The following is a 26,847-nucleotide window of genomic DNA, read 5'->3' as shown; positions in this document are numbered from 1 at the left end:
TTGGCCACAAGGCACGTGGGATCTCAGCTCCCCAGCCAGAGATCGAACCTCACTCACTGCATTGGAAGGTGGTCTTAACCACTGGGCCCCCGAGGAAGTCCTTGCCTTGCAGAGTTTTTGAGAAACTTGAGGAACGTCGATATAATGGTTCATATTTCCTGGAAAATCTTCTAAGAGGCTTGAGATGACAGATTGCTCATTCCAGAAAAGATAAGGGCATTGCTTTTTACAGAATTCCTCCCTTACTCTTATCCAGTAAACAGGGATGGGACGACGGGGGAGCAAGGTGTATATCGCGATGGACAGCACTCACTTCTGTGTCCACTGATGTCAGAGTCCACATCTGTCTTTGGTGGAAAAGCAACAGTGCAGTAGCAAAGGATGTAATATTAAAGAATTATCATAATGTGCTTAAAAAAGACAAAATAAATATGAATATTGCATAAAGCTAAAATGTTAAAAATTTAAGCATGCTATAAAGAAAATCTAAGTAAAAATATGAGAGATGGTAGGATAAACACTTGAGGCAGTGTGAAAAGTTTGATTTTTAATGATAATTTGAAGGGAATTTGGCTGAATATTCTATATCGCCTTGTGGATGGAAACTGGGAAGCGATCAGGGATTAAATCAATAATTTCGGAGTCTTATTATGGCTCTGATGGTGTGTAGGGCTATCTCATCATATTCTGGGGTTAATATTTGCTCAGTGGTGTCTGACTGATGAGAGATTGCTGAGATTTCTCAAACATCTGTTTTGATCACGCAGATATGAGTTATCTTAGCTGAAAATGGAAATAAGCAGTGGCCAGATTTCTGGGTTTTGTCTGCATTCTTTTCTCCTATTAGTTTTGACATTTACAGATACAAGATATCCTGGACGGACGTGGGGCCTTGGAGGGTGAAACCCGTTTCTAGCGTGGAGTCATTTTGTCTGTTTGTTGGCCAGCTCGCGGCCCCTTTCCCCTCCGTTTGCTGCCTGCACTGCCGCAAAAGTAGGGCACGCCGTGTAGAGGCTGCAAATCTGAGCTCCTTTATAGACAAGCAGTCTGAGGTTCACAGGAGGAAGGACCTGACTCGGGGGCTCTTCACAGACGTCATTAGTCTGTTTGTTTGTTTCTAATTAACTTTTTATTGGAGAAGAGTTGCTTTACAATGTTGTGTTAGTTTCTGACATGCAACAAAAGGAATCAGCCATTTGTTGTTATGGTTTAGTTGCTCAGTCGTGTCTGTCTCTTTGCAACCCCGAGAACTGTAGCCCACCAGGCTCCTTTGTCCATGTGATTTCCCAGGCATGAATACTGGAGTGGGTTGCCTTTTACTTCTCCGGAGTATCTTCCCGACCCAGGGATGGAACCCACGTCTTCTGCACTGGCAGGCGGGTCCTCAACCACTGAGCCAACGTGGAAGCCCGGATCAGCCGTGTGTACACTTACATCCACACCTGCTGGGCTTCCTCCCCATCAGGTCACCGCAGTGCATTGGGCAGAGCTCCCTGGGCTACACAGCGGCTCTCGTTAGTTAGTGATCTACTGTATCCATCGTATCAGATTGGGACCGACACATACCCACTATTGATATCCTGAGAAACACTTTATTGCCAAGAGGAGTTAAGCAAAAATATAGTCTGAGGTTAATCTCAGGTAAATGTTCTTCTTTAACAGGGGTGCAACAGTTCAGTTCAGTTCAGTCGCTCAGTCTTGTCCGACTCTTTGCGACCCCATGAATCGCAGCACCCCAGGCCTCCCTGTCCATCACCAACTCCCGGGGTTTACTCAAACTCATGTACATCGAGTTGGTGTTGCCATCCAGCCATCTCATCCTCTGTCGTCCCCTTCTCCTCCTGCCTCCAATCCCTCCCAGCATCAGGGTCTTTTCCAATGAGTCAACTCTTTGCATGAGGTGGCCAAAGTACTGGAGTTTCAGCTTCAGCATCAGTCCTTCCAATGAACACCCAGGACTGATCTCCTTCAGGATGGACTGATTGGATCTCCTTGCAGTCCAAGGGACTCTCAAGAGTCTTCTCCAATACCACAGTTCAGAAGCATCAATTTTTCGGCATTCAGCTTTCTTCACAGTCCAACTCTCACATCCATACATGACCACTGGAAAAGCCATAGCCTTAACCAGATGGACCTTTGTTGGCAAAGTAATGTCTCTGCTTTTTAATATGCTATCTAGGTTGGTCATAACCTTCCTTCCAAGGAGTAAGCGTCTTTTAATTTCATGGAGGCAGTCACCATCTGCAGTGATTTTGGAGCCCAAAAAATAAAGTCTGACAGTGTTTTGTCTCCCCATCTATTTCCCATGAGATGATGGGACCAGATGCCATGATCTTAGTTTTCTGAATGTTAAGCTTTAAGCCAACTTTTTCACTATCCTCCTTCACTTTCATCAAGAGGCTTTTTAGTTCCTCTTCACTCTTTATGATAAGGGTGGTGTCATCTGCATATCTGAGGTTATTGATATTTCTCCCGGCAATCTTGATTCCAGCTTGTGCTTCTTCCAGTCCAGCGTTTCTCATGATGTTCTCTGCATAGAAGTTAAATAAGCAGGGTGACAATATACAGCCTTGACGTACTCCTTTTCCTATTTGGAACCAGTCTGTTGTTCCATGTCCAGTTCTAACTGTTGCTTCCTGACCTGCATACAGGTTTCTCAAGAGGAAGGTCAGGTGGTCTGGTATTCCCATCTCTTTCAGAATTTTCCACAGTTTATTGTGATCCACACAGTCAAAAGCTTTGGCATAGTCAATAAAGCAGAAATAGATGTTTTTCTGGAACTCTCTTGCTTTTTTGATGATCCATTGGATGTTGGCAATTTGATCTCTGGCTCCTCTGCCTTTTCTAAAACCAGCTTGAACATCTGGAAGTTCACAGTTCAGGTATTGCTGAAGCCTGGCGTGGAGAATTTTGAGCATTACTTTAGTAGCGTGTGAGATGAGTGCAATTGTGTGGTAGTTTGAGCATTCTTTGGGATTGCCTTTCTTAGGGATTGGAATGAAAACTGGCCTTTTCCCGTCCTGTGACCACTGCTGAGTTTTCCAAATTTGCTGGCATATTGAGTGTAGCACTTTCACAGCATCATCTTTCAGGATGTGAAATAGCTCAACTGGGATTCCATCACCTCCACTAGCTTTGTTCATAGTGATGCTTTCTAAGGCCCACTTGACTTCACATTCCAGGATGTCTGACTCTTGGTGAGTGATCACACCATTGTGATTATCTGAGTTATGAAGATCTTTTTTGTACAGTTCTTCTGTGTATTCTTGCCACCTCTTCTTGATATCTTCTGCTTCTGTTAGGTACATACCATTTCTGTCCTTTATCAAACCCATCTTTGCCTGAAATATTCCCTTGATATCTCTAATTTTCTTGAAGAGATCTCTAGTCTTTCCCATTCTGTTGTTTTCCTCTATTTCTTTGCATTGATTGCTGAGGAAGGCTCTCTTTTTTTTTATTATTATTATTATTTTTTTTTTTTTCCAGTGGGTTTTGTCATACATTGATATGAATCAGCCATGGATTTACATGTATTCCCAATCCCGATCCCCCCTCCCACCTCCCTCTCCACCCGATTCCTCTGGGTCTTCCCAGTGCACCAGGCCCGAGCACTTGTCTCATGCATCCCACGTGGGCTGGTGATCTGTTTCACCATAGATAATATACATGCTGTTCTTTTGAAATATCCCACCCTCACATTCTCCCACAGAGTTCAAAAGTCTGTTCTGTATTTCTGTGTCTCTTTTTCTGTTTTGCATATAGGGTTATCGTTACCATCTTTCTAAATTCCATATATATGTGTTAGTATGCTGTAATGTTCTTTATCTTTCTGGCTTACTTCACTCTGTATAATGGGCTCCAGCTTCATCCATCTCATTAGGACTGGTTCAAATGAAGTCTTTTTAATGGCTGAGTAATATTCCGTGGTGTATATGTACCACAGCTTCCTTATCCATTCATCTGCTGATGGGCATCTAGGTTGCTTCCGTGTCCTGGCTATTATAAACAGTGCTGCGATGAACATTGGGGTGCATGTGTCTCTTTCAGATCTGGTTTCCTCAGTGTGTATGCCCAGAAGTGGGATTGCTGGGTCATATGGCAGTTCTATTTCCAGTTTTTTAAGAAATCTCCACACTGTTTTCCATAGCGGCTGTACTAGTTTGCATTCCCACCAACAGTGTAAGAGGGTTCCCTTTTCTCCACACCCTCTCCAGCATTTATTGCTTGTAGACTTTTGGATAGCAGCCATCCTGACTGGCGTGTAATGGTACCTCATTGTGGTTTTGATTTGCATTTCTCTAATAATGAGTGATGTTGAGCATCTTTTCATGTGTTTGTTAGCCATCTGTATGTCTTCTTTGGAGAAATGTCTGTTTAGTTCTTTGGCCCATTTTTTGATTGGGTCATTTATTTTTCTGGAATTGAGCTGCAGGAGTTGCTTGTATATTTTTGAGATTAATCCTTTGTCTGTTTCTTCATTTGCTATTATTTTCTCCCAATCTGAGGGCTGTCTTTTCACCTTACTTATAGTTTCCTTTGTAGTGCAAAAGCTTTTAAGTTTCATTAGGTCCCATTTGTTTAGTTTTGCTTTTATTTCCAATATTCTGGGAGGTGGGTCATAGAGGATCTTGCTTTGATTTATGTCGGAGAGTGTTTTGCCTATGTTCTCCTCTAGGAGTTTTATAGTTTCTGGTCTTACATTTAGATCTTTAATCCATTTTGAGTTTATTTTTGTGTATGGTGTTAGAAAGTGTTCTAGTTTCATTCTTTTACAAGTGGTTGACCAGTTTTCCCAGCACCACTTGTTAAAGAGGTTGTCTTTTTGAGGAAGGCTCTCTTATCTCTCCTTGCTATTCTTTGGAACTCTGCATTCAAATGGGAATATATTTCCTTTTCTCCTTTGCTTTTTGCTTCTCTTCTTTTCACAGCTATTTGTAAGGCCTCCTCAGACAACCATTTTGCCTTTCTTTTCCATGGGGATGGTCTTGATCCCTGTCTCCTGTACAGTGTCACGAACCTCCATCCATAGTTCATCAGGCTCTCTCTCTATCAGATCTAGTCCCTTAAATCTATTTCTCACTTCCACTGTATAGTCATAAGGGATTTGATTTAGGTCATACCTGAATGGTCTAGTGGTTTTCCCTACTTTCTTCAGTTTAAGTCTGAATTTGGCAATAAGGAGTTCATGATCTGAGCCACAGTCAGCTCCTGGTCTTGTTTTTGCTGACTGTATAGAGCTTCTTCATCTTTGGCGCAAAGAATATAATCAATCTGATTTCAGTGTCGACCATCTGGTGATGTCCATGTGTAGAGTCTTCTCTTGTGTTGTTGGAAGAGGGTGTTTGCTATGACCAGTGCATTCTCTTGGCAACTCTATTAGCCTTTTCCCTGCTTCATTCCGTACTCCAAGGCCAAATTTGCCTGTTACTCCAGGTGTTTCTTGACTTCCTACTTTTGCATTCCAGTCCCCTATAATAAGAAGGACATTTTTTGGGGGTGTTAGTTCTAAAAAGTCTTGTAGGTCTTCATAGAACCATTCAACGTCAGCTTCTTCAGCGTTACTGGTTGGGGCATGGGCTTGGATTACCGTGATGTTGAATAGTTTGCCTTGGAAACGAACAGAGATCATTCTGTTGTTTTTGAGATTGCATCCAAGTACTGCATTTCGGACTCTTTTGTTGACCATGATGGCTACTCCATTTCTTCTAAGGGATTCCTGCCCACAGTAATAGATATAATGGTCATCTGAGTTAAATTCACCCATTCCAGTCCATTTTAGTTCGCTGATTCCTAGAATGTCGACATTCACTCTTCCAATCTCCTGTTTGACCACTTCCAATTTACCTTGATTCATGGACCTAACATTCCAGGTTCCTATGCAATATTGCTCTTTACAGCATCGGACCTTGCTTCTATCACCAGTCACATCCACAACTGGGTGTTGTTTTTGCTTTGGCTCCATCCCTTCATTCTTTCTGGAGTTATTTCTCCACTGATCTCCAGTAGCATTTTGGGCACCTACTGACCTGGGGAGTTTCTCTTTCAGTATCCTATCATTTTGCCTTGTCATACTGCTCATGGGGTTCTCAAGGCAAGAATACTGAAGTGGTTTGACATTCCCTTCTCCAGTGGACCGCATTCTGTCAGACCTCTCCACCATGACCCGTCCGTCTTGGGTGGCCCCACACGGCATGGCTTAGTTTCACTGAGTTAGACAAGGCTGTGGTCCTGTGATCAGACTGGCCAGTTTTCTGTGATTATGGTTTTGGTGTGTCTGCCTCTGATGCCCTCTCGCAACACCGACCGTCTTACTTGGGTTTCTCTTACCTCGGACGTAGGGTATCTCTTCACGGCTGCTCCAGCAAAGCGCAGCTGCTGCTCCTTACCTTGGACGAGGGGTATCTTCTCACGGCCGCCCCTCCTGACCTTGAACATGGAGTAGCTTCTCTCAGCCCTCCTGCGCCCTGCAGCAGCCGCTCCACAGATACATGTAAATGGTTCAAAATATTTCCAGTGGCCACTGCTACAAACATGCATTTCCACAGAACTTAGAGTTAAAATTGTTATTGTGTAGCTGCTAGGTCGTGTCTGAGTCTTTGTGACCCTGTGGACTGCAGCATGCCAGGCCTCCCTGTCCTTCACAATCGCCTAGAATTTGCTCAACTCACGGCCATTGAGTCAGGGATGCCACTCAACCATCTTATCCTCTGTTTTCCCTTCTCCTCCTGCCCTCAATCTTTCCTAGCATCAGGGTCTTTTCCAATGAGTTGACTCTTCACATCGGGTGGCCAAAGTCCTGGACCTTTAGCTTCAGCATCAGCCCTTCTGATATATTCAGCCCAATTGAATATTCAGGCTTGATTTCATTTAGGATTGACTTGTTTGATCATGCAGTCCAAGGGACTCTCAAGAGTCTTCTCCAACACCATAATAAGAAAGGATCAATTCTTTGGCTCTCAGCCTTCTTTATCATCCAACTCTCACATCCATACATGACTACTGGAAAGACCATAGCTTTGACTATTTGGACCTTTGTTGGCATAAGATCCAATAATTTCTTGCTATGGTGACCATGAAGGTGGAAATGGGTTTTATCCCTCTTAATTATCACAAAAATAAATTGTGTGGCATCTGAAGGTGCTAAGAGAGGAAAGCAGATATCAGATCAGGGTGCTCTTATTCTCAGAGTGCACTCTTGCCTTAAAGCAGGGGTGCCTAATGAGCTTGCCTGAAGCAGCCCGTCACTGATGGAGCCGTGCTTCCTCTGAATCAGCTACTACTTGGGACCAACTGTGAAGTGTTCAAAAGGAAGCTCTCATCTTTCTGAGTCATCAATAACTTGAACATTTATTTTCAAGTCCAATCTGGAAGCAGAAGCAGTAAGATGAGTCAATACCAAAAGCAAAAGGGAGACCACATTGACAAAACCGTCAGCGCTGCCAAGTTCAGATGCCTCCAGCTTTGTGGCAGGATTCAGGGAGGTCTTACCCATCAGAACCAGTTCCCCCTTCTTCTTCATTTCCCTTTCATGGACTCTGCCTCTGGGCATACAAAAGTGTCCTTCCATGCAATGGGGACTTAGCTTATTTGTGTGTGGGGGTAAGGCAGCCTTTGATAAATATAAAACCCCATCATTATCTCATTTTGGTGTATTCTGAGATTTTCCTAAACAGATGTCATGGAAAATTCATTGAGAAAGAACATAACTTGTTGCAAAAGTAACCCACAGATTTTATCTTTCTCTTTTCCCTTAGGAGTTCAAAGCTGGGAGAAAAGGGCTTGATTGAGATAGGCTTTGGAAGAGAAAGAACTGAACGGTCAGCATGTGGCATTGACAGGGTGGGAGAAGTGAATTGTTTGGGATGGAAACTTAAATGCTGTCGATGCCCTGTGATTGGGTTTGGCAACTGCAAATCATCCCATTTTCTTGCAGTACTAAACCGTTCTCCTTTTGAACATCACTACGATCCCCGTAGTAAGAGGGTGTCACCATGGACAGAAAACACAGTTGCGTTTACTTTCCTACATAATAGACTGGTTTTTCCCTCGAACTAAGGAGAGGCCCTCCTCAAACCTCTGATCACAGAACTTTGGTAAATAATTTGAAAATTTGTTTTAAACATACATTTGCCATATGACTCAGCCATTTTAACCCTTGATGTTTACCCAAGAAACATGAAATTTGGGGTGTACAGAAAAACCTATACGTGAACAGTTGGCGTGCTTTTTTTCACAAACGCCAAATCCTGGGTACAATCCAGATGTTTTCCATTTAGTGGCTGGATAAACAAACCATGTTACATCCACACAATTAAACTGATGCCTTAATCAACAGGAAATGGCAACCTGCTCCAGTATTCTTGCCTGGGAAATCCCATGGACAGAGGAGCCTGGCCAGGCTACAGTCCATGGGGTTGCAAAGAGTCAGACACAACTTAGCAACTGAACAACAACAAATACATGTATTTACACACACACACACACACACATGGGCTTCCGAGGTGGCACAGTGGTAAAGAACCCACCTACCAATACAGGAGACGTAAGAGACGCAGGTTCCATCCCTGAGTCTTGAAGGTCCCCTGGAGGAGGGGATGGCAGCCCACTCCAGTCTTCTTGTCTGGAGAGTCCCATGGACAGAGGAGCCTGGCGGGCTGCAGTCCATAGGGTGGCAGAGTTAGACGTGACTGAAATGATTTAGCACACATGCGCACATACACACATACATGCATACAAATACTACAAACTTACCTACCACGTTCCTAACGCACTCTTTCAGAGACTAGAGATTCATCAGCTGAAATAGAATCTATCATTCACCAAGCAACTTGAATTTGATGTTTGTAATATTCTGGGGTCAAACATCTTTCCCTTCGACTTGCTTATTTGTCGGTTACTGAAAGCTTCCTGATTCAGCTGTTTCAACTACTAATTAAAGTTGATTTGAAAAGCACACAGAAGTAGCATCAATGAAAAAATAAAACAAAACACAGTATCCATTTGGTGGCCTCAGTCATTTCTGTTTTTCTAATTTATAACTCAAAAAGAACTGGAGTCTTTTGCAAGTTGAGATTCTAGAAACTAATTGCCATTTTCACTTTCACTTTCAATCTCATAAATCTATAGGCAGCACACACTCATTTGTTCATTTGAATGTAAATTAGAAGTGGAAATTAGAAGTGCTAAGACATGAGGTGAGGACACCCTGTCAGGTCCTGGGGTGCGTAGTGAGGACACTTGTCTCTCAGGAGAGAACTGTGAGTATGTGGCATCGACTACTTAACTAGACAGACATTTTCTGAGCATGCCGGAGCCAGGGGTTCTCCAAAACTCTGAGAGAGGAATTGTATGTGGTAATGAAGCGCTATCTGTCCGTCCAAGGCAGTTCATCCTGAGCATCGTCACCACCCGAGCAAACTCGTCAGCCTCCAGCTCCGTTCTGCGCTCAGTTAAAGTCGCATTAATGGGTCTGTTCACCCCTGGAGATCCTGCAGGTTCCACTTCAGATCACAGCAGGAGTGCTGCAGGAAAGTGAGTTGTACAGACTTTCTGGTTTTCCAGTGCGTATAGAAAGGATGCTTACACGATACCATCTATTAAGTCTATTAGGTGTGCAAGAGCAGAACTGTCTGTGCCGAGTTGCTCAGTCGTGTCTGACTCTTTGTGGCCCCCTGGACTGTAGCCTGCCAGGCTCCTCTCTCCATCAGATTTCCCAGGCAAGAATACTGGAGTGGGTTGCCATGCTCTCCTCCAGGGGATCTTCCCAACCCAGGATCAAACCCAGGTCTCCTGCACTGCAGGGTTCTTTACCATCCGAGCCAGCAGGGAAGCCCAAGAATACTGGAGTAGGTGGCCTATCCCTTCTCCAGGGGATCTTGCTGACCCAGGAATCAAATCAGGGTCTCCTGCATTGCAGGCAGATTCTTTACCAATTTAAAAAATAGTTTATTGCTTTAGAAAAATGCTATCACCTGAGCCTTCTGCAAGTCCTAGGAGCAAGTTCAAACATTACTGGTCGCAAATCACTATAACAAATATACTAATAATGAAAAAGTTTGAAATATTTCAAGAATACCAAAATGAGATATGGAGACACGAAGTGAGCAGATGCTTTGGAAAGATGATGTTGACAGACTGACTTGACACAGGGTTGCCACAAACCTTCAATCTGTGAAAAATACAGTCTTTGTAACGTGCAATGAAGCAAAGCCTGATAAAGTATAGTAAGAACTGTATTTCTTTGTGTTGACACCAATAAACAGGACTTTCTAACTCCTTTCTTGCAAGAATTTGAAGAACCTCTAATTCTAGGATAAAACATGGTTTTGCAGGACTTAAGTGTTTCACCCTTGACTGGGATTTCCTCATTTGAGGCAATTTTGACCAGATTTAGCTTTTTGTTCATCTTTATTTTTCTAAATAGTGATTTAGGAAAACACAAATGAGAACCATGAGCCTCTTACTATTTTACTTTGCTGTAAGGAATTCACGAAATGATGAAAGTATCATAATAAAATCTGAATTATTTACATTTAATGTGGACTTTTTAGCCACTTAGCAGTTTCTCTTATCATAAGAAAGGCCATTTGAGAACCTTAAAATTATGTTGGATTCTTTTAAATCTGTGACTCAACCTTTTTAGCAAAGAGTGAGTCCATGCTTTAAAGAAGAAAAATATTCATAAAATTAACTCGAGGTTTTGTAGACATCATACAGCTTGGATTTTTGTCTTCTCTGATCTCATAAATATTTTCATGTGCTAAGTGTACATGGATATGAAACATACAGATTAAAATAAATATACACTATTCAACAAAAAAGGAAAAAGCTTGGTGAAATGAGATGACTTTGAATAGACAAGACTGGTAAGGACCTCTAAGGACCACCAGCTTGGAAGCACCTGTTTTGGAGTCTAACAGATTTATGTTTGAATGACATTTTTATCAGGGCAGATACTATATTTTAACCACCCCAAATCTGGTGGGTTTTTTTTTTCCCCTTCTTTGGTGGAAATAAAACTCCCATACATATGGGAGTTTTCAGCTTTCTTTTAGGCTTCGGTTCAGTTCAGTTCAGTTCAGTCGCTCAGTCGTGTCCGACTCCGCGACCCCATGAATCACAGGACGCCAAGCCTCCCTGTCCATCACCAACTCCTGGAGTTTACTCAAACTCATATACATCGAGTCGGTGATGCCATCCAGCCATCTCATCCTCTGTCGTCCCCTTCTCCTCCTGCCCCCAATCCCTCCCGGCATCAGGGTCTTTTCCAATGAATCAACTCTTCGCATGAGGTGGCCAAAGTATTGGAGTTTCAGCTTCAGCATCAGTCCTTCCAATGAACACCCAGGACTGATCTCCTTTAGGATGGACTGATTGGATCTCCTTGCAGTCCAAGGGACTCTCAAGAGTCTTCTCCAACACCACAGTTCAAAAGCGTCAATTCTTCGGTGCTCAGCTTTCTTCACAGTCCAACTCTCACATCCATACATGACCACTGGTAAAACCACAGCCTTAACTAGCTGGACCTTTGTTGGCAAAGTAATGTCTCTGCTTTTTAATATGCTATCTAGTTTGGTCATAACTTTCCTTCCAAAGAGTAAGCATCTTTTAATTTCATGGCTGCAGTCACCATCTGCAGTGATTTGGGAGCCCAGAAAAATAAAGTCAGCCAGTTTCCAGTCTCCCCATCTATTTCCCATGAGATGATGGGACCGGATGCCATGATCTTAGTTTTCTGAATATTGAGCTTTAAGCCAACTTTTTCACTATCCTCCTTCACTTTCATCAAGAGGCTTTTTAGTTCCTCTTCACTCTGTGATAAGGGTGGTGTCATCTGCATATCTGAGGTTATTGATATTTCTCCCGGCAGTCTTGATTCCAGCTTGTGTTTCTTCCAGCCCAGCATTTCTCATGATGTACTCTGCATAGAAGTTAAATAAGCAGGGTGACAATATACAGCCTTGACGTACTCCTTTTCCTATTTGGAACCAGTCTGTTGTTCCATGTCCAGTTCTAACTGTTGCTTCCTGACCTGCATACAGGTTTCTCAAGAGGCAGGTCAGGTGGTCTGGTATTCCCATCTCTTTCAGAATTTTCCACAGTTTATTGTGATCCACACAGTGAAAGGCTTTGGCATAGTTAATAAAGCAGAAATAGATGTTTTTCTGGAACTCTCTTGCTTTTTTGATGATCCATTGGATGTTGGCAATTTGATCTCTGGCTCCTCTGCCTTTTCTAAAACCAGCTTGAACATTGGGAAGTTCATGGTTCACGTATTGCTGAAGCCTGGCTTGGAGAATTTTGAGCATTACTTTACTAGCGTGTGAGATTAGTGTGCACATGTAAAAACAATATCTTTTCCACTCCTAGGCATATATCCAGAGAAGACCATAACTGAAAATGATACATGATACATGCATGTAAATAGAAGCCCCACTTACAATAGCTAAGACCTGGAAGTACCCTTAATATCCATCAACCCAGGAATGGATAAAGATGGTGTGGTGCATATATATATGATGAAATATTATTCAACCATAAGAAAGAATGAAGTAATACCATTTGCAGGGACGTGGATGAAACTAGAGATGATCATACCGAGTGAAGTAAGTCAGAGAGAGACAAATATCATATGATATCACTTGTATGTGGAATATTAAAAAGTGATACAAATGAAATTATTTGCATAACAGATTTACAGACTTTGAGAACAAACTTACAATTACCACGGGGGAAGCACAGAGGGGAGGGATGAATTAGGAATTTGGGGTTGACATATATACACTACTATATATAAAATAGATAACCAACAAGGACCTACGGTACTGCAGAGGGAACTCTGTTCAATATTCTGTAATAGCCCAAGTGTTAGTCACTCAGTCGTGACCTATTCTTTGCGACCCCATGGACTGTAGCCCACGAGGCTCCTCTGTCCGTGGAATTCTCCAGGCAAGAATACTGGAGTGGGTTGCTATTTCCTTCTCCAGGGGATCTTCCCGACCCAGTGACTGAAGCTGGGTCTCTCGCATTGCAGGCATAGTCTTTAGTGACTGAGCCACCAGGGAAGGCCTGTAATAACCTAAATGGGAAAAAAATTGAAAAAGAACAGATACATGTATATGTGTAACTGAATCACTTTGCCATACACCTGAAACTAATACAACATTGTAAATTCTAGACCAATATAACATAAAATAAAATTAAAAAATAAATAATAAAAGCCAACTTTCCAAGATTTCCTTGCAGTTTGTTGTTGTTTCATCACTAAGCCATGTCCAACTCTTCATGACCCCCTGGACTGGAGCCCGCCTGGTTCCACCGTCTATGGGATTTTCCAGGAGTGGGTTGCCGTTCCTTTCTCCAGGGGAATCCTCCCGCCCCAGGGATCAAACCTGCGTCTCTTATGTCTCCTGCATTGGCAGATGGATTCTTTACCACTGAGCTGCCTGGGAATCCTCGCAGCTAGTATGCCCTAATTAAGCAGGTTCAGACCTGTGGTATATATAAATGAAAACAGTGGTTCAGCTTCCTGGAAGGAGGAATCGTGTGCTTCCCTTCTTTTCTCCCGTTCCTTCTAGTGCTGGAATACTCATCTTGGACCAAGGTGTAAAAATGATAGTATTGGGATATCATTGAAATCTGTGGATCAATTGGGTAGAAAATTTACATGTTAACAATAGCGAATCTTTCCACACAAGAGCATGGAATAGGTACCTAGTCAGAATTGATCAATAAAGGACCTGAGCCTGGGGATTTCTTTATGGGAGCACTTTTGGTTAGAAATTCAAGTTTTCATTGTATATATAGTTAACTATATCAACTTTGCTCCACGCCAATATGTAATGTTGGCCTAAAACTTCCAATAAGATGCTTTATTTTCTCCTCCCACTAAGAGGAGTTCAGGCAGAGATATGCATTCTCATGGCCATATACACAAGCTGGTGAAAGGTCTTAGTTAGCCCACCCAGCGTAGAAGACGTAAATCTAGCCCAGACCCACCAGGATGTAAATGTCAGTCTCTCAGTCATGTCTGACTCCTTGTGACCCCATGGACTGTAGTCCGCCAGGCTCCTCTGTCCATGGGATTCTCCAGGCAAGAATACTGGAGTGGCCTGCCATTCCCTTCTCCAGGGGCTCTTCCTGACCGATCCGGGATTGAACCCGGTTCTCCCGCATTGCAGGCAGGCTCTTTACCATTTGAGTCACCGGGGAAGTCCTACGCCAGACATGAGGCTCAATTCTAAATCTCAGTCTAATGCAAGTTCAGTGCAACCCCTGCTGTTCCTCCATATGAATCATCCATGGTCTAGCCGTTCCGTTCAGTTTCCGGGGTTCCTCTGGTAACCATCTATAAACTCATCTCTCGAGCTCAAGTTGCCCTTTATTTCTGGAACCTGAAAATTTCCCTTTCTTTCATTTGGATTCAGCTATATGATTAATCAGCAATTTCATTGTAGGGAGGAGAGTTCCTCACTACATTCGAACCTAACATTGCCATTAGAGTTTATTATTCTTGAAAGCATGTAGAGGGTGTGTTTTATTTATATTTTTATTCTTTATAGTACTTAGCTCATGGCTATAAAACTCCATTAGTGCTTAATAAAAATAAGCAGGATGGATTTTAAAGTGGATGAAAGCAGGGAACCGTAATACTCACAGTTAAAGGAGAGAAGGCTTCAGTATTTTAAAAGACGAATTCTGCCTCTCCATCTCCAGGGGTTGTGAGAATGAGGTGGGGGAGAGGAGTTGGCAAAAGGTCTTCCTTCCTCACTCATGTATCAACAGTCTCGTGTACCGCTTCATTTCCAAAAGAAAAACGTCCCATGCTGGTTGCTGTCCACAGACATTCTGCCAACATCCTGGTGGTTGCTGGTTTGTAATTTTATGGGTTTCCAGAGGATCAAACACTGTGTTATTATGTTTGGCTACTAACTTGGGTCAGCAGTTCAAAAGGAGAAGAGAAGGGGAATGAAGTGGGTAGAAGGGGACGTGGGGATCGTACAGGAGTCCGCGCGTTGAAGACGATGTATTGAATGTGCTGAGAGTAAACCCAATCCTTACCGAAACTCAGTTAATTTCATTTCAACAGACGATGATGGTAGAGGTTCAAAGCTGTTTCACAAGACCTAAAGATGTGGCAGTTAGGTACCCGTTTTAATTTTGACTAAGGAGGAAATTAATAGGTTGTTTGCCCCACGCATAGTCTTCCTTTTACAAAATGTTGAAATGGAAGATTTTGTATCAACAATGACAACAACAAATACATGATTAAACATACCCTGAATCTCAAATCCCTCTTCCTTCAAAATAAATTTATTTACCTTAATATAATTTATAGGAATATTGATATGAAATATTATAATTTTTGACCTTTAAAAATAATGTTCAATATTAAGGGATGGCCAAAATAACTGATATTAAGTTCTGAAACAATGTGCATATTTTCTCAGAAAATGAAGCTCAAAGTAAGAACTTAAGTAACTCTGGACTTACTGTCTTATTATTGAAATCTGCATTTCCAGTAATTTCTTTAGCGTCAGAAAAGAATCAGCATATGTGTAACACATGTATCAGGTGTAGCATCCTCTTATAGAACCAAGAAGAAATTATGTCATAGTTCATTTGCCCTGGATCCAGAAGGGACTGACAGAGAAATGGGTAAAACCATTTTGTTTGACGTAAGGCAAACTATTCCTGTATCTGTTGCTTCTCTTTCCTGCTGTATCCTCAAAATAATTGCTTTGTGTTGTTATCTCTGTAATTAGCTGGCTGCCTACAACCTACAGGGGTGGGGTGGGGGTTGGAGTTGGGAGGGAGGTTCAAAGAGGAGGGGACATACATATACTTACGGCTGAACTATGTAAGCTGTGTGCCATTGATACATGGCAGAAGCCAACACAATATTGTAAATCAATTATCCTCCAATTAAAGATAAATACATTACAATGAACAAAAGGAATAGGAGAGAATGGTGTATGGACATTAAAAAAGCATCAGAAAGGCATGAACTGACATTTTGGTACTGACATATATACACTACTGTATTTAAAATAGGTAACCAACAAGGACCCACTGTACAGCCCAGGGGTCTCTGCTCAATACTCTGTAATAACTTAAATGGAGAAAGGATTTGAAAAAGAATACACACACACACACACACACACACACACACACACACACAACTGAGTCACTTTGCAATACACCTGAAACTAACACAACATTGTAAATCAACTATAGTCCAATACAAAATAAATTTTAAAAAAAGCATCATAGTACAGCTCTTTATTATTGTTACTTATGATAAAAGTGCATATATATATATATATATATATACACACATACATCTATTTTATTTATTTATCAAATTATCCACTGCTTTCAATATTCCATTATTCTCTCCTCAATCCAATGTTTATGGACCACTTATCTTGTGTTTCTGGGTGCTGGGACTGCAGTCATGAGTAGTGAAACAAGATCTCCACTCCGGAGGAGACGACACTCTGGCCTGGAGGTACCATAAACGAGAATGCAAATAATGCAAAAAGGCTGTGGATGAAACCAAGGCAAGAACTAGAATGACCAGCTTGTATCGGAAGGGCTGTGCAGGACAGGGTGGCCGGAGACGGCCTTTCTCAGGAGATGCCACGTACGCTGGTGTCTGACGATGGAAAGGGCCCCTGAGTGAGCTTGGGGAGTGGCCACTAGCAGCAATGCAGGGGCCAGGCCCTCCGTGAGCTGGGGTCCAGGCCCTAGTGTGCTTCTTTGTGCATGCTAAGTCGCTTCAGTTGTGTCCAGCTCTTCGTGATCCTGTGGACTGTAGCCCGCCAGGCTTCTCTGTCCATGGGATTCTCTAGGAAAGAATACTCGAGTGGGTTGCCATTCCCTTCTCCAGGGGATCTTCCCGACCCAGGGATCACACCGGAGTCCCCTATGTCTCCTGCATTGGCAGGTGGCTGCTTTAGCATTAGTGCCACCTGGGAAGCCCTAGACCCCCATCTAAATACTTGAAAGTTATAAATCAAGCTCACAAACCATTACTATAATATTTTATACAACCTTGACAAATAAGCCTGCCGAACAACCTGGAAGGCTTGCTTTGTATTTAGAATATCCTGGACTTTCTGGTATTCTTCACTGGCGCATGGAAGCTTGGGGAGAGCCAACCCCATCCCTGGCATGTTCCTCCTTCTCTTCTCACCGCTGGCCCCCTCCCCAATCCCAGGAGCCTCCACACTCACCTGTGGACCCCTCAGGCCATGCACCCAAGCTCTGTCTACACCCCCGCCAACTGCCATTATTGGATCACTCCTTGGGCCAGGAGAATACACGTCAATATCGTCAACCAACCTGACTTTACTGAGAGTCGCCCCTACACCTAGAAGTTATGGCTATAATGCTCATGAGCCGTGACTGTGATTGGGATGTGTCAGCAAAAAAGCAGAAAGTTCAGGGTGGGCAGTGAACATTCACCCAGGATAGTGGAAAGGTATTGAGCATGACCTGCTGTTCTCCACATGTTTGTCTCCTATGGGCTTTTCCATGTGTTACAAAGATGCTTGTGAATTTCAAGGCATCGTTTCCAATCAAACGCCTGGTATCATTCATCCCTGCTCCACTCTCCTGGAAAGAAGGACCCCTACTCCAACAGTAGCTCCCTGGAGAAAGGAGAGTCAGCTGTGGTTTATGGGTAAGTGAATGAAGCTCAGTGTTCAGCGGTGGCAGAACAGAAAAGGGTGAGGAGCATGGAGACCGACTTGGGTCCCAAGTGTCCTGTATGTTGGTTGTGTGACGTTAGATGAGTTCATACCTTTACCTTTGGTTCCATCTAAGAAATCTTCTAGTCAATGGTGATCACGACAGTATTCATCACCCAGCGTCATGGACGGAACTTAAATGAGCTGACATATGCAGTGCATTTAACAGAAGGCCTTGGCCCTCATTTATGGTCAAGAAACTTTGATTTGCTTTCACCATTACTTCAACTACGGGACAGCTACTTCTGCTATGATTATTTACTCAGGACTGTGTGCGTCGCATATGCTAAGTCACTCGGTCATGTCCGACTCTTTGTGACCCTATGGACTGCAGCCCGCCAGTTTCCTCTGTCCATGGGATTCTCCAGGCAAGAATGCTGGAGTGAGTTACCATGCCCTCTTCCAGGGGATCCTCCCCATCCAGGGATCAAACCTGCATCTCTTAAGTCTCCTGTCTTGGCAGGTGGGTTGTTTACCACTAGCACCGCCTGGAAAACCCACTACTCAGGGTTTCATTATGCAATTGAGAGAATTTAAATGTAGACTTTCTGATTCAAAGACTTGAACCCTGGAAAGCCTTCAGCGATGCTCATTTCATAAAAAAAGTAAACATAAAACATAAAACAAGAAAATCCAACAGCACCCTTACTTGCAGACAGCCACCATCATCCACAGTCACAGTATGAAAGGGGGCAGAGCTATTTCCTTTCCTGTATGATCACACTCACTGTGTGCTGGCCCCGGACCAGCAGCTGGAGGAAGCTCTTGACTGTTCACACAAATGGAGTGTGACAGCTTGGAAAATGCAGAACAATGGGCCGCTCAGCCTAATTACAGCTTGGCTTTTGGCTTTAGGGCTGGAGGTTCTAAGTCTGTCTCTCTCTGCCCTTCTCTGCCTCCCTCCCTCTTTTTTCTCCTCTGTCTCTGTCTCTCTGTGTCTCTTTCTCTGTCTGCCTCTCCCTCACATGCACACAGAAGCACAGACACATACACAAAGACACACACAGGCACATGTTAGACGTGCATGCTACATTCACCTCTTTGCCTCACCTTGTTGCCCTTCGACTATAGTAAATAACCATTCCTAATCAATAGTTAGCTATACGCAAAATGCCGACATCACCTTAAATATCCTGCTGTGTTACACATGGCATGCAATCAGGATAGGGTCAGTGAGTTAGCGAATGGTGCTGAGGTTGTTTTCCAGAAGAAGATACTTTGTTCTCAGGCTTTGTTACCCGGACTTTGTTCTGCCTCTTGGAAATCTTCTATCTGTGGTAAGAACTTTGAGCTCAGGAGACTGGGGGTCAAATTCTAGCTTTCCACAAGGGATTTCTGCAAGGTTCAATCTCTCTGATGAAGTTAATCATAATAAGAACACTGTTATTATTCTACCAGGTTCAACCTCTCTGAGCCTGCCCTTTGTTGTAAGGTAGACTCTCATAAAGAGCTACTTTTGTTATTGTTAGTATTCATTATCATGATTATTCCTTGAAATTAGGGCTGAGACTCTATGAAATGTGTAGTAGTCCTTATCGACCACTCAGAAGGAAAATGTTTGACCGAAAACATCTTAAAGAGCATGTTGTTGGCCTAGGTTTCTTAGGGAAAAAAGCCTGAGGCTGTGTGGGATGGTTTCTTTGGGGAAGTCATCTCAGACATGAGGAGGGGTGGGCTAGAGAAGGTGGAGCAAGGTGGGTGGGGAAATGGCGTTATCTCATCCTTTTGTTGGCTGAGTAATATTCCATTGTATATGTATACCATGCCTTCTATATCCATTCCTCTGTTGATGGACGTTTAGGTTCCTTCCACGTCTTGGCTGCTGTAAATAGTACTGCAATGAACATTGGGGTGCACGTATCTTTTCCAATTATAGTTTTCTCCAGATATATGCCCAGGACTGGGATTGCTGGATCATATGGTAGCTCTATTTTTAGCCTTTGAAGGAACATCTGTACTGCTCTCTACAGCGGCCGCACCAATTTCTGTGCCCAGCAACAGTGTAGGAGGGTTCCCGTCTCTCCACACCCTGGAGATCCACACCCTCTCTAGCAAAGACTCGGACAAAACTGAGCAGCTCGCAGGTACATACATACAGTCTACTAAAATAACAACGTCTCTCCTGTATCCCCTTTCTGTCTACCTGTCCAACCCCCAACCACTGACCCCTTCCTGTATGTGTTCCCTAGGCCCAAGTACAAGGAAAGTGGTTCATCTGTATGGCGGACAAGCGACCATCCAAGCGGCCTGTACCCAGAAAGATTTTTCTCTGTAGTTCTGTTTACTAGAAGTGCTATTAAAAGCAACGTGATAGAGCCAACACAACTGGTTGTAATCAAGAGCAGTTAAATAAAGGAATCTTCTAAAAAAAGTATCAAGGGAGGACTCAATAGTTTGCTGGGATGAGGTACGCTTAAAAATATGTTTTATGTGTTTTTCTCCATGTTAAAACGCTCCTCATTTCAAAGGGAATGGCTTCTGTAGCTCTTCAGAATGTTTCCTCTGGTAAGTGCAAACCGAACCATCAGCAAATTAATGAAGATAATATAAGTCTGTCCAGGAACAGTTTTTTCCCTTTCAGATGTTTTTGTCAAATAAATGTTTCATTTTAGAATAATTTTAGATTGACAAAGGTAGTGCAGATGGTCCCCAAGCACCACATTCCCAGTCATCCTTGTATTGTTAACCCCTTCCACTTGCATGTCTGTTTGTCACAGTAAATGGAGCAGCATTGCTACTTTATTATTAACTAAAGTCAATACTTTACTCAGACATCTTCAGTTTTTCCCTAAAGTCCTTTTTTATTCCAGGATCCCACCAGGAAACCACATTACATTTAGTCATCATGTCTCCCGAGGCAACTCTTGACTGTGCCAGCTTGTAGCATCCTTTTTCATGCCCTTTAGGGCAGAGTGCTAATGATGGCTATGGATGGGGACACACATGGCTTTGCCCTCTGTGTATCTGTAGGGATTGCTACATCATGGGGATTCCCTGAGTGTCAGGACCGTTGAACCAGAGACTATAATCTCATAATGATGCATGAGGTTCCTTGACACACGAAGACTTTGAGTGGCTTCATTTTTTAATGTTTTCCCCAAAATTTCTTTTAATGTGGACCATTTTTAAAGCCTGCATTGAGTTTGTTAGGATATTTCTTCTGTTTTATGTTTTGGTGTTTTGGATCTTAGCTCCCCAACCGGGGTTTGGACCCTACCCGCCTCACTGGAATGTGGATTCATAACCACTGTACCACAGAGAAGTCCCTCAGTGGCTTTGGAATCTGGTCCCAAGCTCCCTTTTCGGCGCCACGTCTTTCTGCCCCCACCATTTTCTTACATCCTGAGACTCAGATGTTCGTGTTAGTCCCCATTCGGCTATGGTTTTTCCAGTGGTTATGTATGGATGTGAGAGTTGGGTGGTGAAGAAAGCTGAGCACTGAAGAATTGATGCTTTTGAGCTGTGGTGTTGGAGAAGACTCTTGAGAGTCCCTTGGACTGCAAGGGGATCCAACCAGTCCATCCTGAAGGAAATCAGTCCTGAATATTCATTGGAAGGACTGATGCTGAAGCTGAAACTCCAATACTTTGGCCACCTGATGTGAAGAGCTGACTCATTTGAAAAGACCCTGATGCTGGGAAAGATTGAGGGCAGGAGGAGAAGGGGACGACAGAGGATGAGATGGCTGGATGGCATCACCGACTCAATGGACATGGGTTTGGCTGGACTCCAGGAGTTGGTGATGGGACAGGGAGGCCTGGCGTGCTGCGGTTCATGGGGTCACAAAGAGTTGGACACTACTGAGCGACTGAGCTGAGCTGAAGATGCTTGACTCGGCTCTGGAATCCTGATGAACCCGTTTGGAGGGTCTTCCCCTCCCCTCGGTGCGTGTTAACACCACCCCAACATTCACGGTTCCCCCTCTTATGAGCCTTTCTCCCAGGCACAGTCAGCTTCCCTGTTGACTCAGCTCAGCATGGACCATTTCCAGTTACCTGTTCCTTCTGTGTGCGTGCATGCTTCAGTCCTGTCTGACTCTTTTCTGACCCCCTGGACTGTAGCCCACCAGGCTCCTCTGTCCATGGGATTCTCCAGGCAAGAATCCTGGAGCAGGTTGCCATTTCCTCCTCCAGGGGATCTTCCTGACTTGGGGATCGAACCTGTGTCTCCTGAGGGTCCTGCTTGGGCAGGCGGGCTCTTGACCACTGAGCCGCCGGGGTCTCCCACTTGTTCAGTCCAGACACAAGCAGGAACAGTGCTTAGCACCTCATTGCTCTCCCCGTGTGCCCTGCACCGGTGCTTTCCACACGTTGCCTTGTTTAATCTTGGGGACAACCTCGGGAGGAGGTACTGCAAAGTGACCCCACTGTAGAGAGGGCATGGGGGCGCTACACATTTTTCACCATCCCATGTCTCCTGAGTGGGAGAGTGATGCCCGCAGACTCAGCCTGCCCTGCTCCTGGTAAAGTCTGAGGCTGGGGCCTTATTTTTCTCGTTTCTGATATAAGGCACTGCTTTTCTTGCTGAAGCCCATCTTTCTCTGTCCCACAGTCTCCTGTGAGCTGCTTACACCTGGGATCCAGTTTATTCATGTCTCCATTCACAGGGTGCTCAGTTCCATACCTTACTTCTGGAAGGCATTCACTAAAAGCTTATTGAACTGTATTTCTTATATTAAAAAAAAAGAATCCTGTCCTCTAAGCTTGGACCAGGCACCTGTGAAAGTGAGTATTGGAAGACATCTCATGGGAGGAGAAGAGCTAAAAATACCTTCTCATTAAAGTGCTAATGCAAACTACCAATGGACTCCGGGAAGGACAGTCTCCAGGGTCTCTGGCTGCCCCGGGCTGAGGTCTGACTGGGGAAACACGCCCCGTCCAGGGACCATCCTTTGCCCACACTGGGAAAATGACAAGATGGGGTAGAATGCACTTTGCTCTGCGACTCAGCAGACCTGGCGTCCAGCCTGCCAGATGCTAACTCCGTGACCTCCAGGGAGTTTCTGAACCCCTCCGGCTCCAGCATCCTCACCTGTAAAATGAGGGGGAAGGACCCTGGCCAAACTCTGAAGACCCTGTCAGCTCACAAATCCTGTGCTTTTAGGTGCAGTTATGTGGGTCCTGGAAGCTGGGCTCATCCACACAGCCTTTTGGAAAAAAGGAAAGGAAAAAGGAAAAGAAAAACACTTCCATAAAAGTATTTATAGCACAGCCAGTGACTATGAATCATGGCATAATTAATTCTCCTTTATGTAGTTGCCTCGCTCTGTCTTGGTGCGGTCATTCCCAAGCCCGCTCCTGCAGCAGCTTCATTGACAGACATGGCATTTTCCTTGCCATCTCTCATGGAATAAGTTCAGAGCACCCAGACTGAGTTTCTGCCAATTCCAGATTTCTGTAACTGCATAACTCTAATCTTCTCTGACTAACTGACAGACCTAGTTCCCAAAGGATGGGAGATAACTGTGATCTATTCTGACTTCAACAAAGTTTGGAATTAACTTCCTCACATCAGTTTTGCCCATCAGTTTTGAGGATTAAGTGCTTTGCCATTTAATTACGATTTGTCTAGAAAAATTGACCATGGGCTGGTTTGACATTGCCCTGTGCCCATCCAATAAAATAAAATGTTAGTTGCTCAGTCATGTCCGACTCTGTGGCCCCATGGACTGTAGCCCTCTAGGTTCCTCTGTCTGTGAGATTGTCCAGGCAAAAATACTAGAGTGGGTTGCCATTTCTTTCTCCAGGGAATCTTCCCAACCCAGGGATCAAACCAGAGTCTTTACATTGCAGGCAGATTCTTTACTGTCTGCGCCAGCAGGGAAGCCCGATTCTGTAGTTAATAGATAATAAACATCCTTTCCTGCAAATGGGTTCAACACTCCCTGTCTTAAATCTGGTTCTTCCTGGCACAGCTTTCCAATAACTTGTCTCCTCCCAGAAGAACGTTTTCTCTAATCTCAGATCCCATCCCAGAATTCTTAAAATGGCATTTAGGGAACTCCCTGTAAGTTTTCCAGCTTCCCAGGTGGCTCAGTGGTAAAGAATCCACCTGCCCAGTGCAGGAGACAGGGGTTCAGTCTCTGGATGAGGAAGATCCCCTGGAGAAGGAAATGGCAACCCACTCCAGTATTCTTGCCTGGGAAACCCCATATACTTCCAGAGAGGTCTAGCGGTTTTCAGTCCATGGGGTCACAAAGAGTTGGACATGGCTGGGTGATTGAGCACTCATGCTGAAAGTTTTCTTGCTTGATATCATTTTGATCAAATTTTTCAAGCTTTGCTTTTATTTGCTACCCATCTGCTTCCACTGCTGAGTGGAGGAACCACCACTTCAGTTCCTTCGCCTCTGCATTAAGTTTAGTCTGAAGCTAATAGCAGTTGATTTTATGTTGACAAATTCTTCAGAGCAGCCAGAGGGAGGAAAATGGCAGGCCTGCCCAGCAGCAACACATGAGCTCTCACTTCCCTTTTATTCCATCTCTTGTCTTACTTGAATTTTGATAGGAACTGCGTGAGTAAAAGGTAATACGACCTTTTCTTCTCTGGCTCAGGTTTCTTCCCTGACCTGGAGCAAGGCAATTTACCTCCCTGGTTTCAGTTTCCCCACATGCAGAATCAAGAACTTGGCTGGATGACTTTTTAAAAAAAGCTATTGTTCAATGTAAAGAATCAGCGAGCAGTCTGGGTTAATCCATTTTTTATCTGTCCAAGCTCGTTTGTTTCTTAAAACGATAAACATTTCAGGGTCATTTTAAAACATTTGCTTTTTAATCTAAAATCTTATTTTTCAGTGATGTGCTTTTGACGTACCCCTCCAGGGGAATGGTATATAAAATGTACGGCCACAGGGGTGGCGAATTTATCAGCTAGAAACAACATTATCCTTTTATCACCTGAGGTAGTAATAGAACATTATATGCTGCACTAAAAGTCTAAACACTTAGGGATCACTCAGAAAATAATCGGCCTGCCATAAATGTTCCTGAGAAAGATAGCAGTGAGCCAGACAAGAAGTGCAATTCTTGGCAGAAATAACTGCTTTTCTAAGAGCAAGGTCCTTACCATCCACTTGACCCCAAATGGAACAGATTTAAAAACACTCAAGGATTTCCAGCTTGATCTGCCTGTTTCACTGCCTTCAACCAATTCTGAGTCCTTAGCTTGCCCTTTGGAGAGCTGTGTCTTTCAATCTTATTTTTAATTTGTAAGCAGATAGAGTAGGAGATGCAGATTCTACCCTTAGGTCAGGAGGATCCCCTGGAGGAGGAAATGGCAACCCTCTCCAGTATTCTTGCCTGGCAAGAATACTGTCCCATGGACAGAGGAGCCTGGTGGGCTACAGTCCATGGGGTCCCAAAGAGTCGGACATGACTGAGCAACCACACAACAAGCAGATAGAGGTGCCCCTGCAGACATGATACGGGGACTCTTTCTTGTTTTAGTGATGGTCAATTTCACGATAAAAAAGCATAATCTTTTTTACTTGACATCATGTGAAGTCCGTTGTATACATTTCCAGAGAACCTCTGAGCCTCCACACGACAGCAGTTTAAGACTGGATCTTCTGAATTAACTGCGGTTTTGTCTTGTGCTCTTCGGAGGGTGTCTCCTTGTCTGTAGCCAATCTGATGTCCTCACACTGCTCAGCACTGATGCTTGTAGAACGCTGGGGAGAAGGCTGCAGGGTGCCCGGATGCCGTGTGTAGATGTTAGAGGAGATGTGGGCACGTGGACATCTCTGCTGTCCCGCTCCGCAGCTCAGCCCTCAGAGCTCTGTGTCAGGACCTGTGCCGGGAGAGGGCTGGGGAGTCTCCATCTAGTCCGGGCAACTGTATTTTCCAGGCTTAGCATCTGATTCTCTGACAGGCAGCTGAATGTCAGAAGACAGTCCTGCCAAGTTTTTAGCATGCAACTTGGCCCCCTGGTATCCTTCGCACAGCGAGGGAAGAAATCTGTGAGGGGAGAGCTGTGTTCAATGCGGCAATTTCCGGTTTCTGTTCACTACAGAAGTGAACCTCAAGTAGGCCTCGTTTTGTAACAGGATAAACATTAATTTCAGGTCGGGTTTGCCTCACATGCTGGCTGACTCCAGCTTTTAGTCTCTTGCAGTCGCCTTGATCTAAAGGGGAGACGTGATTGTTTTTCAGCCGGGACACGCTGTTGGTTCCTGTTGTCTTTCTCAAATGTATACTTGGTCTGCTTGGAGCAGGAGAAAATGAGAACAATAACAGAGGAGAAATAGGGATGTGTTTCCTTGTCTCGAAACCAAACCAAAACAAAAAGCTTCTAATTCCAAAATTAAACGTGTTGAGCAAAACAACCTCTTCCTCTGCAGGACAGACACACGTGATTGGAAGCTGAACAGAATGGTTCTCACGCTGTGTGCAGCCACTGAGAGAGAAGACAGACTTTGCTCCATTTATATCCTGCCATTCTTTAAAAGAATGCTTTTAGGTCTGTCTTTAATTCTATTAATGTCACATTGCTTTAAACAGTGCTTATTTTCTGTGGATCCCCTTTATTAAGTCAGAGCTTCATGAGGGGCCATTCTCTAGAGGAAAGTGAAAGTTGCTCAGTCATGTCTGACTCTTTGCGACCCCATGGACTATACAGTCCATGGAATTCCCCAGGCCAGAACACTTGAGTGGGTAGCCTCTCTTTCTCTTTTCCAGGGGATCTTCCCAACCCAGGGATCCAACCCAGGTTTCCCGTATTGAAGGCAGATTCTTCACCTGCTGAGCCACAAGGGAAGCCCAGGAACACTGCAGTGGGTAGCCTTTCCCTTCTCCAGCAGATCTTCCTGACCCAGGAATCGAACCGGGGTCTCCTGCATTGCAGGAGGACTCTTTACCAACTGAGCTATCAGAGAAGCCCTTCTCTAGAGGAGAGTGAAAGTAAAGTCACTCAGTTGTGTCTGACTTTTTGCGAACCCGTGGACTATAGCCCACCAGGCTCCTCTGCCCATGGAATTTTCCAGGCAAGAGTACTGGAGTGGGTTGCCATTTCCTTCTCCAAAGGAGAAGGAAAATTCTTCCTTCTCTAGAGGAAAACAGTAACAAATACTGCTGAAACCTGTGTATTATAAGGGAGAT

Source organism: Dama dama, chromosome 5 (genome assembly GCF_033118175.1).
Source record: "Dama dama isolate Ldn47 chromosome 5, ASM3311817v1, whole genome shotgun sequence".
Taxonomy (NCBI): domain Eukaryota; kingdom Metazoa; phylum Chordata; class Mammalia; order Artiodactyla; family Cervidae; genus Dama; species Dama dama.
Note: the sequence above shows the minus strand (reverse complement) of the source record.